The sequence below is a fragment of the Lissotriton helveticus genome, chromosome 7, assembly GCF_964261635.1.
Source record: "Lissotriton helveticus chromosome 7, aLisHel1.1, whole genome shotgun sequence".
NCBI lineage: Eukaryota > Metazoa > Chordata > Amphibia > Caudata > Salamandridae > Lissotriton > Lissotriton helveticus.
In genome coordinates, this window is record NC_136068.1 from 1331546223 (window position 1) to 1331560922 (window position 14700).

Sequence of the window (14700 nt, forward strand, 5' to 3'; positions counted from 1 at the left end):
ACTTTCTCTTCAGCGGCTAACGAAGGTAATGAAGGTAAAGGGACTTCAGTTAACAAGCATTTGCAATGCAATAGGTCTCGCATTTGCAAGAGTTTAAACTATTGGCATTGTAAATGACAATGCCTTTTATTTATGTTTTAAAAACCAAAACTAAAACAGAAATAGAAGGCATTGTCATTTACTATTCCAATAGCTCAAACTCGCGTAAATGCTAGACCTATTGCATTGCAGATGCTTGTAATGTATATTGTACAACTGCTTTTGTGCTTATTTGTAAATCAGCCAAACAACACCTACATGTGAAAGAGTGTTCTAAGTGTGATGTCGACAATTAAGCGCAGGTGCCCACCAGAAACCACCTTCTCAAATTAAGCACTGCTTTGATTAGAGAAACAGAAACCAGAAGTATCCAGCAGTGCCACCCCCCACTGCCTGTGATGTAACTTCAAAGAAACTGAGTATAATTCTTTCACAGGTTCATAATTTTAGAACTGTAGCATTTTCAATATTATACACTACGGAGCCATAGTAATTGCTTATTTATGTTATGCAACTAACAAGCATTGACAAATCCAATAGTCTTGGCTTGTTGTAGGTTTAATGTTATTTGTATTTTATATACAAAAGCAATCATGCAGCAAACTACCACTCGGTGGCACCCTATACTAAGCACAGATTAATTACATCTGCCACGGCCCTTTGTGAGACCCACCAGTTTCTTCATTCCACTTACACTGGCGTAACGAAAAGTGAGGGGGCCTCCCAGGACGGTACTTAGGGGGGCCCCCTCCGGACTCAATCAGGATCTCTCCTGGCCAGAGTTCAGTGCCGAGGGGGCCTCTTGGAGCTAGGGGCCCCCACGCACCGCGTGGGCTGCGGGGGCCTGTGTTACGCCCCTGCCCACTTACAGTCCTGGGTATTGAGGTAATTCAGTTTCGACTCCATTTTGTATTCTGTCGCCATTTTGTGTTGCCCTCACTCAGGCAGCTTGGCAAACCAAGTGTTTTTGCCCTTTGTACTGCTACGTGTCAAATAACACCCCCTTCCTTGTTGTGAAGCCAATTCCAGGAACTAGCCAAACTAACTAATCAGTGGCGGTGCGTCCATTGGGGCGCTGGGGCGTTGCCCCACTAATGCCACGGCATTCAAATTCTTCATTCTACTTCTCCAACACTATTCCAAATGAAAAGGGGGGGCCCTCGGCCCCCCCGCACGCATGGCGGCGCGGCGACCGTCGCCCCCACTCTCTCCTTTGTCGCCATTCGGCGGTGGGGGCGTGCCCTGGGGGGCGCGGCCCACCGCCGATTGGCTGGCGGCCTCCCTGACCCGGATCCTGGGAAGTGGGTCCGGGTCAGGGGGGGCGGGCTATAGGAGGGGCCACCTGGCCCCTCGAGAATAAAGAGATAGGGAGCGCCCAGGAGACCCCCTTGTCCCTGGACGCTCCCTCGCCGAAACGGTGTGCCCCGCGCTCGGGGCTTCTTTGTTTTTTAACTTTTGCCCTTTTTATTCCAGGTTTCGGAGTTCCCGCGTTTTTCTCCTGGTTGGTGGTTCCGGAGCTGTGTGGATTCCCCGTCGCTATCGGAGTGGCGTCGTCGGAACCAGCCGTCTCGTCTTCAGGTGGTTCGACGGGGAACTAACGGAGCCAGCTGCCGGTTGGGTCAGGAGCACGGTACGGGCCGTTGCAAAGTCCCGGAAGGTAGTGTGCGGGTTACTCAGGGTCGGTGCATCGGTCGGCCGGTGCATTTCAGGTTATTCGGCCAACCAGTAGGGAGGGGAGCCGTGCCGAAGAAAACGGCGGGCTGGGAGGCATCCGCATAGATAGCGAGGCGAGAAAAACTGCGGATCAGGCCAGAGCGGGCTCGAACTACGGCGGCAGTTGGGTGAGGCTCGTCCAGCAGCTGTTTCGGGAAATACCGGCATTTTTCAGCCGCATCTACAACGCACGAAAGGTTTTTTCCCCGCTACTTTAGGGCTGAACGGAGAGGTCGTTTCATCAGACCTGAAGGGGGATTGATTTCACGGAAAGCTAAGCAGGGTCAACCAGGGCAGGGCCTGGAGGGGAGACCTGAATTCAAGGGGGCTTATTTTCAAGGTGGTACAATATTGTGCAAGTTGGATTTTAATCGCGTGGTGAGCTTTAACTGTTTTGCTGAAGGGGGGGGGTACAAGAAGCAGGGGTTTTTTTAAGCAAGTGATATTGGACAACTGTTTTTTCCTTTTACTGTTTCCTTAAACGTGTGCATCTGAAGGAAAAGCCCCTTGAGGCTTCATTACTATCCCTTTTTCTCATTCGAAATAATAGTGAATTACTATTTTATAACTGTTCTTCACGACTGTCCTTGCCGCTCTAGGTTAGTGACCGCTACCAACGGTAACAGTTATAAGGAGTAGTGTCACGAGGCAGTTTCTTGTTAGCTAGCAAAACGGACTTCAAGAGGGCTCATCCCAAAAAGGGTTCACAAGGGGGGTGCAAGCCTAAGTTCTACCGTAACTTGCCCCTGATTTGTCACACGGTGTTAACGTATTTCTCTATTCCAGGCATTTAAACTACATTATTGGTGCAATCCATTCACAGAGAGGGCGTGAAGACGTAAGGAGACGAAACGCGCAGCCTGGTGGTGGACGTGAGCACGGCCTGATATCGCCGGGAATACACGGGACTGGTCGGTAAGAGGGGTACGGGGGGCTAGCATTCATCGCTCCTGGTGGCCGCCGGGTGGGTCTACATTAGGTTTACTCACCCCTTACATAAGCGGACAAGCCGCTAGTGTTGCGGTCGCCGTTGCATGGTGCTGAAAGCCCCCTGGTGACCCTCCACCAGAAAGGTACACAAGGTCGGCTTGTTGTTATATTAGAGAGTAGGCTTGCTGTTTCTGGGGGTTGTATCATGCCAGGTCCGCGGGGTGGAAGAAAGGGGTCCAGCATGGAGGCTATGATGCGCGCCATGATGCGCGACATGAGTGACATTAAACAGCAGTTAAGGAAGGTAGATGAGCTGGAAGCGCGGATGAATGAGGGGGATGGGGACGCCCCGGGTCCATCGGGTAGGCCTATCCGCAAGAGGGTGGCACCAGTGCCAAGGGGGGATTTTGTCAACCCATCCGGGAAGTCTAGGTCCAAAAGACCCAGGGATGCGGCCCCCACCCCAGGTCCAGTAGATCCGTTACCTGCCGCGCCGCCGGCGGTCGTCCCACCCCCGCATGTGCCTACACCCATTGCCCCCGTGGTGCCGGTGCCGGCAGGTCAACCAATAGACGCTGGGTCTGCTCCCTCACCGGTGCCCACAATCCCGGGTACAGGCTGGCCACACCCGGCACCCGCCCTGCCAGCTGTGCCAGGACCACAGGGCATAACCCCAGTGGTACCTGTTGTCCCGGGGGGTAATGTAGATTCAATGCCCCCCGAATTGTTATCTCAGTTAACGGCCATGATGCCATGGCTCCAAAAAGGGGGAGCCTTCCCGAATTCTGCAGACCATGCGGCAGAGGCGGCGAGGTTTGTGGAGAAAATCAGATCGGCAGCGGTCGCCGACAGTGTTGCATTGCCAATATCTTCTCCCCTTGCAGGTCCAAGTGTTCCCCAGCCGGACGGAGTTAAAGGGCAGCCGCCCCCAGTGCCCGCACTTGGTAAGGAAGTGGCATTGCCGCTCTTGGGGGACGGTGGTTTACCTTCCAGGAGCGAAAATCTGGCTCAGCATGTGTCATTAGCTGTGAAAGAGATGATTTGGGCGGATAAATACGTGTACATTTATTCTTTGTTGTTAGATAATAGGGAAATGGAGCAGGCGAAATCACTAAAAGAGTGGATGCACCCAAGCGAATGGAGGGCGCAGTGTACTAGATTTAGGGTTGAGGAAACTCTCAACAATTGGATGAAAGCATGGGCTGTATTCACTGCAATTAAAGCTGAGCGTCCCCCAGATTTACAGGCAGCATTGGCATGCTACTCGAGCAGGATTGTGGGGTGGAGTGAACAGTATTCTGGGGAGGCATGGAAGGGGTATGATGTCAATTTCAGGAAGGCATTGGAATTCAATAGATCATTGCCATGGGACACGGTAGATTCCATGGCTTGGCACAAACAGTTCTCTGATACTGCACCTCCCCCTCAGTTTGGTGCGGTCAAGGTGTTCACTAGACCACAACAGCCCTTTCGGCCCCCCCAAACGAGTGAGGTACCTGGGAAGTTTAAGGCAAGTGGGCCAGAGAAAAAAGGGGTGTGCTGGGATTTTAATAGGCACACCTGCACAAGGGCCGCGTGTAAGTTTAGACATGCATGTTCCTCCTGTGGGCACCCCTCTCATCCAGAAACTGCCTGTAGGTCCAAGCAGGGAAACACAGGTCAGAGGGGCAGGGGAAAGCCACTATAAGACAGACAGGTTAGGCCCCCCCACTCCAGTGGATGTGGTGGCAATGATTCCATGGTTGAACAGATACCCGGACCACACATCGGCCACCCTACTCCAGGAAGGTTTTTCTAAAGGCTTTAGGATCCCGGCCGCGGGATACACTGGCAGCGCACATTGTAGAAATCAACTGTCAGTCAAGCACAATCCGGCTGTGGTGGCCGCAAAAATTGACAAGGAGCTATCATTAGGCAGGATAGCGGGCCCTTTTACTGAAGTGCCAGTACCCAATTTCGTGTGTTCCCCATTAGGAGTTGTCCCCAAAAAAGAGAAAGGGCAATTCAGATTAATCCATAACTTGTCAGCACCAAAGGGGACGTCACTGAATGATGCCATCGACGAGGGTATCTGTAGTGTTAAGTACGCCTCTTTTGATCAGGCTGTTCACTTATTACAGACCACGGGACCCGGGGCACTGATGGCGAAATCAGACATAGAATCAGCCTTTCGCCTCCTCCCGGTCCACCCAGCCGATCAGCATCTATTAGGCTTCACCTTTGGGGATATGTTCTACATGGACAAATGCATGCCCATGGGTTGTTCGATATCTTGCGCTTACTTCGAAATGTTTAGCTCTTTTCTTGAATGGGCCATGAGACAAGTGACGGGCCATCAGCGGGTCATGCATTATTTAGATGATTTCCTCTTCCTCGGTACAGCGGGATCTCAGGAGTGTGCACTGGCATTGCAGGAGTTTTGCGTGCTCATGCGGGCTTTTGGGGTCCCGCTTGCGCCCGGGAAGACGGTGGGCCCGACCACCTGCTTAGAATTCCTCGGCATTGAGATTGACTCACTAGAAGGATGTTTTAGATTACCTAGGGACAAAGTGGACAAATTCAGGACAGCGCTGCATCTATGCCTCCGCAAGGAGAAGGTCACTCTGCAGCAATTACAGGAGGTGGTAGGGCAATTGAATTTCGCACTGAGAATCATCCCCATGGCTCACCCTTTCTCTCGCTCCATCGCTCACGCGATGAAGGGTCTGAAGGAAAAGCACCACCGCGCTCGCCTATCGTCTGAAATTCGCCAGGATATGCTTATTTGGATGGCATTCCTGGAGGATTTTAACGGTAGGGTGGTCTGGCCCGGCCCGCTCACAACATCAGCGGAGTTGGGCCTATGGACTGATGCGGCCGGTAGTGTGGGCTTTGGCGCCATCCTAGGGAACAGGTGGGTCGCTCAACAGTGGCCGGAAGAATGGAAGACATGGGGTCTGACCAGCAACATTGGCTTCCTTGAACTCTTCCCAATATGGGTGGCACTGATGGTCTGGCCCGAACACCTATGTAACCAATCAGTGGTGTTTTGGTCAGATAACATGACGGTGGTAGAATGTATCAACCAGCAGGGGGCGCGGTGTCCTTTCATACTTCGTCTGATCAAAGAAATTGTTCTGCGGTGCCTTAAACTGAATGCTAATTTTAGGGCCAAACATGTCCCTGGTGTTCTAAACAATGCAGCTGACTCCCTCTCTCGCTTCAAAATGCAGGTTTTCAGGGAGCATCTTCCCACAGCAGGCCCCTCGCCAGCACACTTCCCAGCAGTACTTTGGCAGATTGGTGCCCCAGATTACAGGACCTCGTGGTCGCTAGCCTAGCCCCCAGGACCAAGACGGCTTACGAAGGGGCGTTTCTGTCTTATTGTTCTTTTTTGGGGCAACAATGGGAAGCGCTTTGGGCGGAGGAGGATGGCTTTGCAGCCTATTTAGAATGGATGCATAGGGAGGGGCGCTCGGTGGCAGCTGCGAACAGACATAGGGCAGCGGTGTCATTCTTCGCTCAAGCTAGGGGCTTCCGGGATCCCACTAATACCTTTATGATACGTAAGGCTTTAAGGGGATGGCGCCGTATTCAGGGACATCAGAAGGATAAGAGAAAGCCCATCGGATTGGCCCGGCTGACAGCCTTACTGGGCACGCTGGAGACTGTTTGTAGCTCGGAGTGGGAGGTGCTTCTTTTTAGGGCGGCATTCTCTTTGGCATTCTATGGGGCGCTGAGAATTAGCGAACTTGTGGCAGGTTCTAAGTCAGACCTACTGGGCGGCTTACAAAAGGCTAGTGTGACGATTAGGGAGGACACCATGTGGGTGATTATCCAGAAGTCAAAGACCGACCAGGAGGCTAGGGGTCACACCATAGTTCTGCAACGGGCCCCCGCCAACCCGTGCTGCCCGGTGAGGCATGTGGAATCATTCCACGGACTGTTGGTAGGCTCAGCGGACAGGGCATTGCTCTGTCACGCCGACGGGAGCCCCTTGACCAGGTATCAATTCAGGAAAGTATTAGAGATGGGGGTTAGGAAAGCAGGTCTTGACCCTAAAGAGTTTGGCTCTCATTCCTTCAGGATTGGGGCAGCAACTGAGGCGGTGGCGGGGGGCCTCCCAGTGGAAAGAGTGAAGACAATTGGGAGATGGTCTTCAGAATGCTATAAACGGTATGTTCGGATTGACATGCTATGATTACATGTCACTCACGCTTGGTTTCTTTCCGCTCTCTTACAGTTTCTCAGACCTGTTACGCAGGGGAGGAATTTGTCGTCGGGCACCGGCAACATACATCAGCACGGAGCGGCGACCAGGAAACAATGAAGAACAGTGTTTGGATTGTGGGTCATTCATATGTGAAGCGAGCAGAATGTGTCTTTATGTCAGGTGACAAGAGGAAAAGGGCGGCACAACTAGGGTTGGACATCACGTTCTTTGGCAGAGGGGGTTTGAGTCTGCACGAGTTTAGGGGATTCTTCCAAGGGCTTTTAGCACGCCAGCAATCTCCACCGTCAGTGGTGATACTTCACCTCGGGGAGAATGATTTGGCAACACTGGGTAGGCGCATTCTGATTGAGGAGATTATCTCAACGGCGGGTTGGTTGGCCAGGACCTGCCCCGGTTGCACACTAGTATGGTCACAACTCATACCCCGACTACAGTGGCGGGGGGGACATTCGGTCAGGGCGTTGAATCATTCGGTAAAGAGGATCAACACACGGTTGGATAGGTTGTTTCGAGCCCCCCTGTTGCAGTCTATACCTCACGGGTGCATCTGGGGCGACAAGTATTACTTAAAGGACGGAGTTCATTTAACAGAGGAGGGTAATGTCTTGTGGTCTGACAATATCTGGGCCTGGCTAGAGGGTTTTGAAAGTAGGAGGGTTTCCTTAGGTAGGGGTTAGAGGGGGGAGGCCAGATATGCGGTTAACAATGCTGGCCTGTGGCGGTAAGGTCATTATCGGTGAGCACATATTTGAGGTCTGAGGGGGCGGGCATCATCCTATGGAGGTTCCCGCCCAGGGGGAGGGGCCTGCGGGCCACTCCCAGAACTCCAGGGGCAAGGTAATAGGCAAAGGAGCGCGGGTAGGAGTAGTTCACGCTTTCCTTAGGCTGGTAGCCACCCCGCGCGCGTGGACTCATGACGCCCCCGGCGCAGAGTAAGGGCCCTCCTTTAGTGGGTAAATGGAGTTCAGGGCGTAGACCGGGCAATTCCCGGGGTAACACTGCGCATGCGCACATCCAGAGGGGAGGCGCAGCTTGTAGGACCTGACACCGGTAGTGACCCTGCCATATGGCCAGAAATGTACAAAAATTCTAGATGAGGATGTTTAGTCTAAGTTAGGAAACAACATGTATTAGAGTTTTGTTAAAGTCAGGCTCTCAAACTTGTTGCTAAGAATTATGTACCTAAATGTCCTGCTGAATTTTTGTATAAATTGTTGATTATGCAATTAAAACCTTTTTTAATTTCATACTTTAATAAATACGGCCGGGCGACTAGCGCCCGCCTTCCAAAAAGTAAAGACGTCTCGTGTCCACGTTCCTGGGTATTGGGTGCCGGATTGGGGGGGAGGCGGCAGCTAGTCGCTGACCATGTGAAAAGGGGGGGCCCTCGGCCCCCCCGCACGCATGGCGGCGCGGCGACAGTCGCCCCCACTCTCTCCTTTGTCGCCATTCGGCGGTGGGGGCGTGCCCTGGGGGGCGCGGCCCACCGCCGATTGGCTGGCGGCCTCCCTGACCCGGATCCTGGGAAGTGGGTCCGGGTCAGGGGGGGCGGGCTAGAGGAGGGGCCACCTGGCCCCTCGAGAATAAAGAGATAGGGAGCGCCCAGGAGACCCCCTTGTCCCTGGACGCTCCCTCGCCGAAACGGTGTGCCCCGCGCTCGGGGCTTCTTTGTTTTCCCACCCACCATCCCTTGGAACAAAAGTTTTGTAGCAGTTTTTATGTCTGGTTGAATGGTAAGTTTTGAAGGTACGGTCCACAGGTCTCACAGGATAATAGAGATGGAACTGTTGGTAGATTGTTGATGCTTTTGTCTAGGAATTTTTTCCCCTTTTAGCAAGTCATGTGTGAAGTGAATTGTATTTGATGCTAAGTGTCTGTAGGCCTTTTTTCCCTTTGTAGCTATACGTTGATACTGTTATTTATTAGCCAGTGTAGCTGTCCTTTCGAATTTTTTCCCATAGGTCGTCGTATTTATTAGGTATGGGGCATGCGGTAAGGTCATTATCGGTGAGCACATATTTGAGGTCTGAGGGGGCGGGCATCATCCTATGGAGGTTCCCGCCCAGGGGGAGGGGCCTGCGGGCCACTCCCAGAACTCCAGGGGCAAGGTAATAGGCAAAGGAGCACGGGTAGGAGTAGTTCACGCTTTCCTTAGGCTGGTAGCCACCCCGCGCGCGTGGACTCATGACGCCACCGGCGCAGAGTAAGGGCCCTCCTTTAGTGGGTAAATGGAGTTCAGGGCGTAGACCGGGCAATTCCCGGGGTAACACTGCGCATGCGCACATCCAGAGGGGAGGCGCAGCTTGTAGGACCTGACACCGGTAGTGACCCTGCCATATGGCCAGAAATGTACAAAAATTCTAGATGAGGATGTTTAGTCTAAGTTAGGAAACAACATGTATTAGAGTTTTGTTAAAGTCAGGCTCTCAAACTTGTTGCTAAGAATTATGTACCTAAATGTCCTGCTGAATTTTTGTATAAATTGTTGATTATGCAATTAAAACCTTTTTTAATTTCATACTTTAATAAATACGGCCGGGCGACTAGCGCCCGCCTTCCAAAAAGTAAAGACGTCTCGTGTCCACGTTCCTGGATATTGGGTGCCGGATTGGGGGGGAGGCGGCAGCTAGTCGCTGACCATGTTGGAATTAACGTCGGAGAAGTAGAACGACGGACGCTGAAGGAGGTGGGAGGGGGAGGAGCTACGGCAGCACTCAGGGAGTTGAGTGACAGGCAGCAGCTACGCACTACAGTCACTGCAAGGCGCATGTTCGTTTTTGGGCTGATCATTTTTATGGTCAGCCCGAACATGCGCTCTAGTCTTCCCCTTAAGAGACCAAGGGTTGCTTGATGCCGCAGCCCCTGGTCTCTTAATGGGCAGGGAGTAACTCTGCCCTCAACCAATCCTGGCGCTGCTGGAGCAGCGTCAGTAGAGGGGTTGGCAGTGACGTCTCGAGGCTCGGCTGTTTCTTGAAGAATAGCGCGCGCATGGGACCCCAGCCTAAAAGCATTCGTCCCGAGCAGAGGCGGCGCGGACCGGGTAAGTTTTGTTTGATTATCTTTTAATTTTAAACTTCCCCGGCATCCCACATCCACCCCGCACTCCCAACCCCCGCCTCCGCGAGTATTGCTAATGTGGCCGGGATCAGGAAAGCAGCGAATGACGTGAGCGGCCTGCTCCTGGCAGGTATGCTATTGATTAAAAAACCGCAAATAACATGAAGATGCTCGCACTTGCCGGAGTTTTTCCGAAATTCAAGCCCAAATAAGCAAATACTCTTCCTCTGATGTCATGCGTTTAAAAGCCGAGGCTCGCAGTGAGCCTGGCCAGTGCTGCATTAAAGGGGGGCACCCAGCGCAGGGATCATAGGACAGGGTCTTACTTAAAGCAGGGGGGTTCCTGCCACAGGGAGGGTCGAGGGAAGGGGGATTAGCAGCAGGCTGTGATGGCAGCTGACGTTGCAAAAGAAAAAAGCCTGCCTTTCATATTCCTGCTGGCATTTCTAACACATGACGACCATTTCGGTGGTATATGTGGAGTGGAGAGAGTGTGAAAACAGCATTACATCACGAGTCCTCTCATCCCCGCGGTTGCCAGAAATGTAGGCCAGAGTGATTAAAAAGCACCTGTGTATATACAAATGTGAACCAGCAGCCAGCGAGCTTGCTTTGCATATTATAGCGGCCACAGCACTGCAGCGGAAAAAACTTCCCTATGAAATTTGGGAAGAGGAGAATGGTACTGCCCCCCAAAACAATAAAACCGCAAGGCTGAAATGCCAAACATCTTTTGTAGAAAGTGGACGGATGGTACCCAGTTATTATTAGGGCTGGATCCTGGACCAGTGTCAATGTCACTTCACACATAGTGTTGAATCTTGACACATTAAAGCCATACCATGCCTCTGCGCTGCAAAGCCAGGTGAGTTACCATACTCAGTAACCTTGATCACGATCAAGGGGTTGAAGAGCATGCACCGGTTCAGCACTTGTTCATACCCAAAACCATACTGTTCAACAACTACATGCAGTATTCTGTGTACAATGATATATATTTCAGAAAAAGTCATGCACAGCCTTCTCAACTATTACAGAACTGTGATCAGTATTACAGCATGCACCCTGCCTACGAGCAGTTATTTAGTGTTACCTTGACTAATGGTGGTGGGAGGTGCTGGGTGCTCCGAGGAACACCTAGTTTGTATTTCTGTGTGGTTCTATGTCGTGTTCCATGGCTTCGGTTACATACTTACTTCACTAGGGCTTTTTATCTGTCTTGAGCATCTACTGCTATCTAAATGGAGTCCTATTCTGCGAGGGCTGCCAATTATTTCTGATGAAACTATTACCATATTCTCTGAAAATGGTGGTGTCCTGTTATTGTTTGGTTGCATGTTCTGAATATGTGGTGTTTTATTAGTTCTTGTATACATTTATTTTTATGTGCAGCCATGCATGCCTATAAAACGCCATACTAGTTGCTTTAACCAAAACCTATTTCCAAAGGTTAAATTAGATCTGTACTGTATTTAAAGGAGTAATTACCCGCATCACAAGAATGATATGCTATGATCTATGAATGTACTTGTATGTGGCACTAATAAATAAAAATACTTCGAATACGCATTGAATTAAAAAAAAAAGGCCCTATGAATTGCAGAAAGAGAATTAAATCAGAGACAATACTTACTGAAAGCATATGACAAAAGTTGTGAAAAACGTGACTTCAGTTTTGAACGGGAAAAGTGACTCAGTCAACTGTCGGAAAAACAGGACTCTTTCCTAAGTAAATGTATGCACACAACTGAGGCACATGGAGAGGACTGCTGCCTGAGGCTTTCCCAGCACTCAGCACTGTAGGGGAACAGCAGGACAGTCACTAGAAGTCTCAACAGACATCTGACAAGCACTTTATTCAAGTGCTCGACTGAGCCCGCACTTCTCATCTTGGCCCTGTACAGGCGTCCGTTCTGCGTCTCAGAAAACGTGGGTCCGAAGTCCGAACAGCATGTGTGACGCCTGCACTGCACCAAAAATGCAGGGCCAGCTTAGCTAAAGACAGAATCCATGTTGCTGAACAAATGCACGTCGGGCACCCTTGTCCCATAAAGGGGTTCAGGCAGGAGTTTTTAATAAGCAAAATTAATTTTCCCGCTGCATGTCACGCTCCGCCACGCATCAGCGGCTGCCCTTTAGTTAAAATACTTTTTATCATTTAACTTTATAGCACAAGACACAGCCCAGACACTCACAGTAACCAGGCCTATTTACCTAATTACTCTACTCAGATAATAGTATTTGCACTTGCAGTTACAGGGCTATTCAACCAGGAATGATTCAATACAAAAAAGCATATTTTTCAAAAAAGGGGATTAGCATAAGTGCCCAGGAGTCACATTGCATTTTCGTTTGAAGGAAATGCGAGCTGCATTAAATCATTTTTGGGGGCACTCTTTTCTCAGTGGCAAACTGATGTGTCAGACATTACAGTAATACCAACAGTTATTTGGACCTCTGCAGCACCCTTCTATTCCAATTAGGGGAGGAAATACCTTTACAAATAGCTTCTGCATTTTACCGCCCTTACTGCGAATGTTTGAGAAAGACTTAAAAAACCGAGTCGACCTTGGAATTTGAACCTCAGTTACTCGATCGACACATGCCTGATGCAAGGTGTTCCCTAAGCAAGGAAAATCTTGTGTCAATCCTAAAAAGGGAATTTTAACAAGATTAAGCAGGAGCACGCGAGATTCTGATGAGAAATGTTCATTTTCAGTGACTGCTGGGCCTCGACAGATCTTTTGCAGGCAGGTGAACATGGGTTTTCAAAACTGTACTCGATATCCAGATAATTCTTTCCTCCTTCCTGAAAATATAAGGCAATATAGCTGAAACTTCCTGAGCATGAAAGCAGGCGTAGTATGCTAAGCAATGGTTTGTTAGAATGCACTATGTTCTGTAAATTACATTGCTTTATGTTACATATCTTTTAATTATACTGTGTGGCTTTTCCTTACGTGATGATATGCCACGGTGTGCTTCATTTTGTCAAAATAGATACACGGGTTGTGTAGCGCCGTAATGGCTTGAAGGGTTTGCATGGCAAACTTGAAACAGAGCCTTGCTGACAAGCCAGGTGATTGCCCGCACTTCTCAGGAGTATAGGAATACCTTAACCGGGGCCTTGAGGCAACAGGGGCGTTACGCAGGGGCTTGCAGTGCTGGGAGATAGGGGTTCAATACAAGGTCAATGATATATGTGATACATATATATTTTGAGCACAGCCTGCAGCACTTCTAGGATAGTGTCACACTCATATTTGCTTGAAAATGCACCACTTGCCCACTTTATTTTCTAAATTTTCTCAGGGGAAAACCCCCCGATCCCCCTGTAGGACGTTCAGGCTCGCTCGCTCGCCGCAGTAAAGTACGACAATTGTTTTACGCCTCGCCACTTTCAAATCTCACCAGCCGCCACTGTAACTAATCCTTGTCTAGACTGACTAATCCTTGTCCCAACTATCTGTTGGCCTTCAGTTTTCTTTCCCTGCCCTATCTTATCTGTTGGCCTTCGGTATTCTTTCCCTGCATTATCCTATTTCTCAAGTTGTCCTTTGAAGCACACAAACACGTCCTGCCATTACTGATTGACCTATAGGTGCTGTCATTGATTGACTTATGGGGTTGGGCAAGAACACGTCTCAAGGGGGACGTTCTGGTCACATGGTGTCTTGTTTGGCTAATATTTGGTGCATGGGAATTATTTTTCTGTGGGTGTATATGGTAATAAAAGACTGTGAGCCACGGAGTGAAGGGGCAGTCGCCTGAGAACCTACTATTGGTGTACTTCTGGGACAACTGTGCATAGCTGCAGCTAATAAATTTGTTTTTCTACGCTAATAGAGTATTCCGTGTCTCTGTACAACAAGGCAGGTGAACTCGGAGATTTCAGGTGTGCCCTGCGCCGCCAGGCCCTTCTAGGCCTGGTTCTTCAACTGGCAGCCCAACGTGGGGCGGCTTCAGAGGTAGCAGTCGAGCCCGAGGGTCGTGAGGAGCCCCGCAAGGAAGTTCTGGAGGAAGCGCACCATATGATTGACCCCTGCATGTCGAAAGTGGACCGAAGGTCTTTGCAGCGCGGCTTCTCCTTTCCAATGGCTGCTGGTGACTGCTGCCTTGACTGCTGCCCTGCCTTGGTCCCTTTGGTGATGACTGTTATTGCGAGACGTTAGACGGACCTCTGTTGGCATAAGAGAACATTTGGTTAAGTAATAGTGGGTAGCTCTCACTTCTTTGTTTTTTGATTTTTGATTCGGCTCTTGCAAAAGCCGAAGCCGAGGGGTGAGTACATTTGTGCTGTGTTGATTGATTAACCCCTTGATGTTTGTAAAGGAGCCAGTGAAATAACGATGCCTGGTTTCAGTAAGTTTAGAAGATGGTGTAGTTGTTGTTGTGATAGGGATTCTCGACTGGAGGACTCTTGTCCAATTGCTCCGGCTGGAACTCCCACCTATGAGCTTTATTCTAATGGTGTAGGCCCCATCACCTTTAATGAAGTGTGGGTCCGTTATACGAGAAAAGATGGTGTTTTGCAGTGGCCACAGAATGGTAGTTTGAGCCTGATATATTAGATAATTGGAAGCTACATTGTTTAAGAGAAAAGCCCGGCCGGCTATGTTTGACTACTTTCGCCTTTGGCGCAAGGAAGCCAAACAGAAAGAAATTAAACAAATGAAAAGAGATAGGAAGGAAAAGGGCATGACTGTTATACAGGCTGCCCAGCAGTTCAAAGACAAGGAGACTGATTA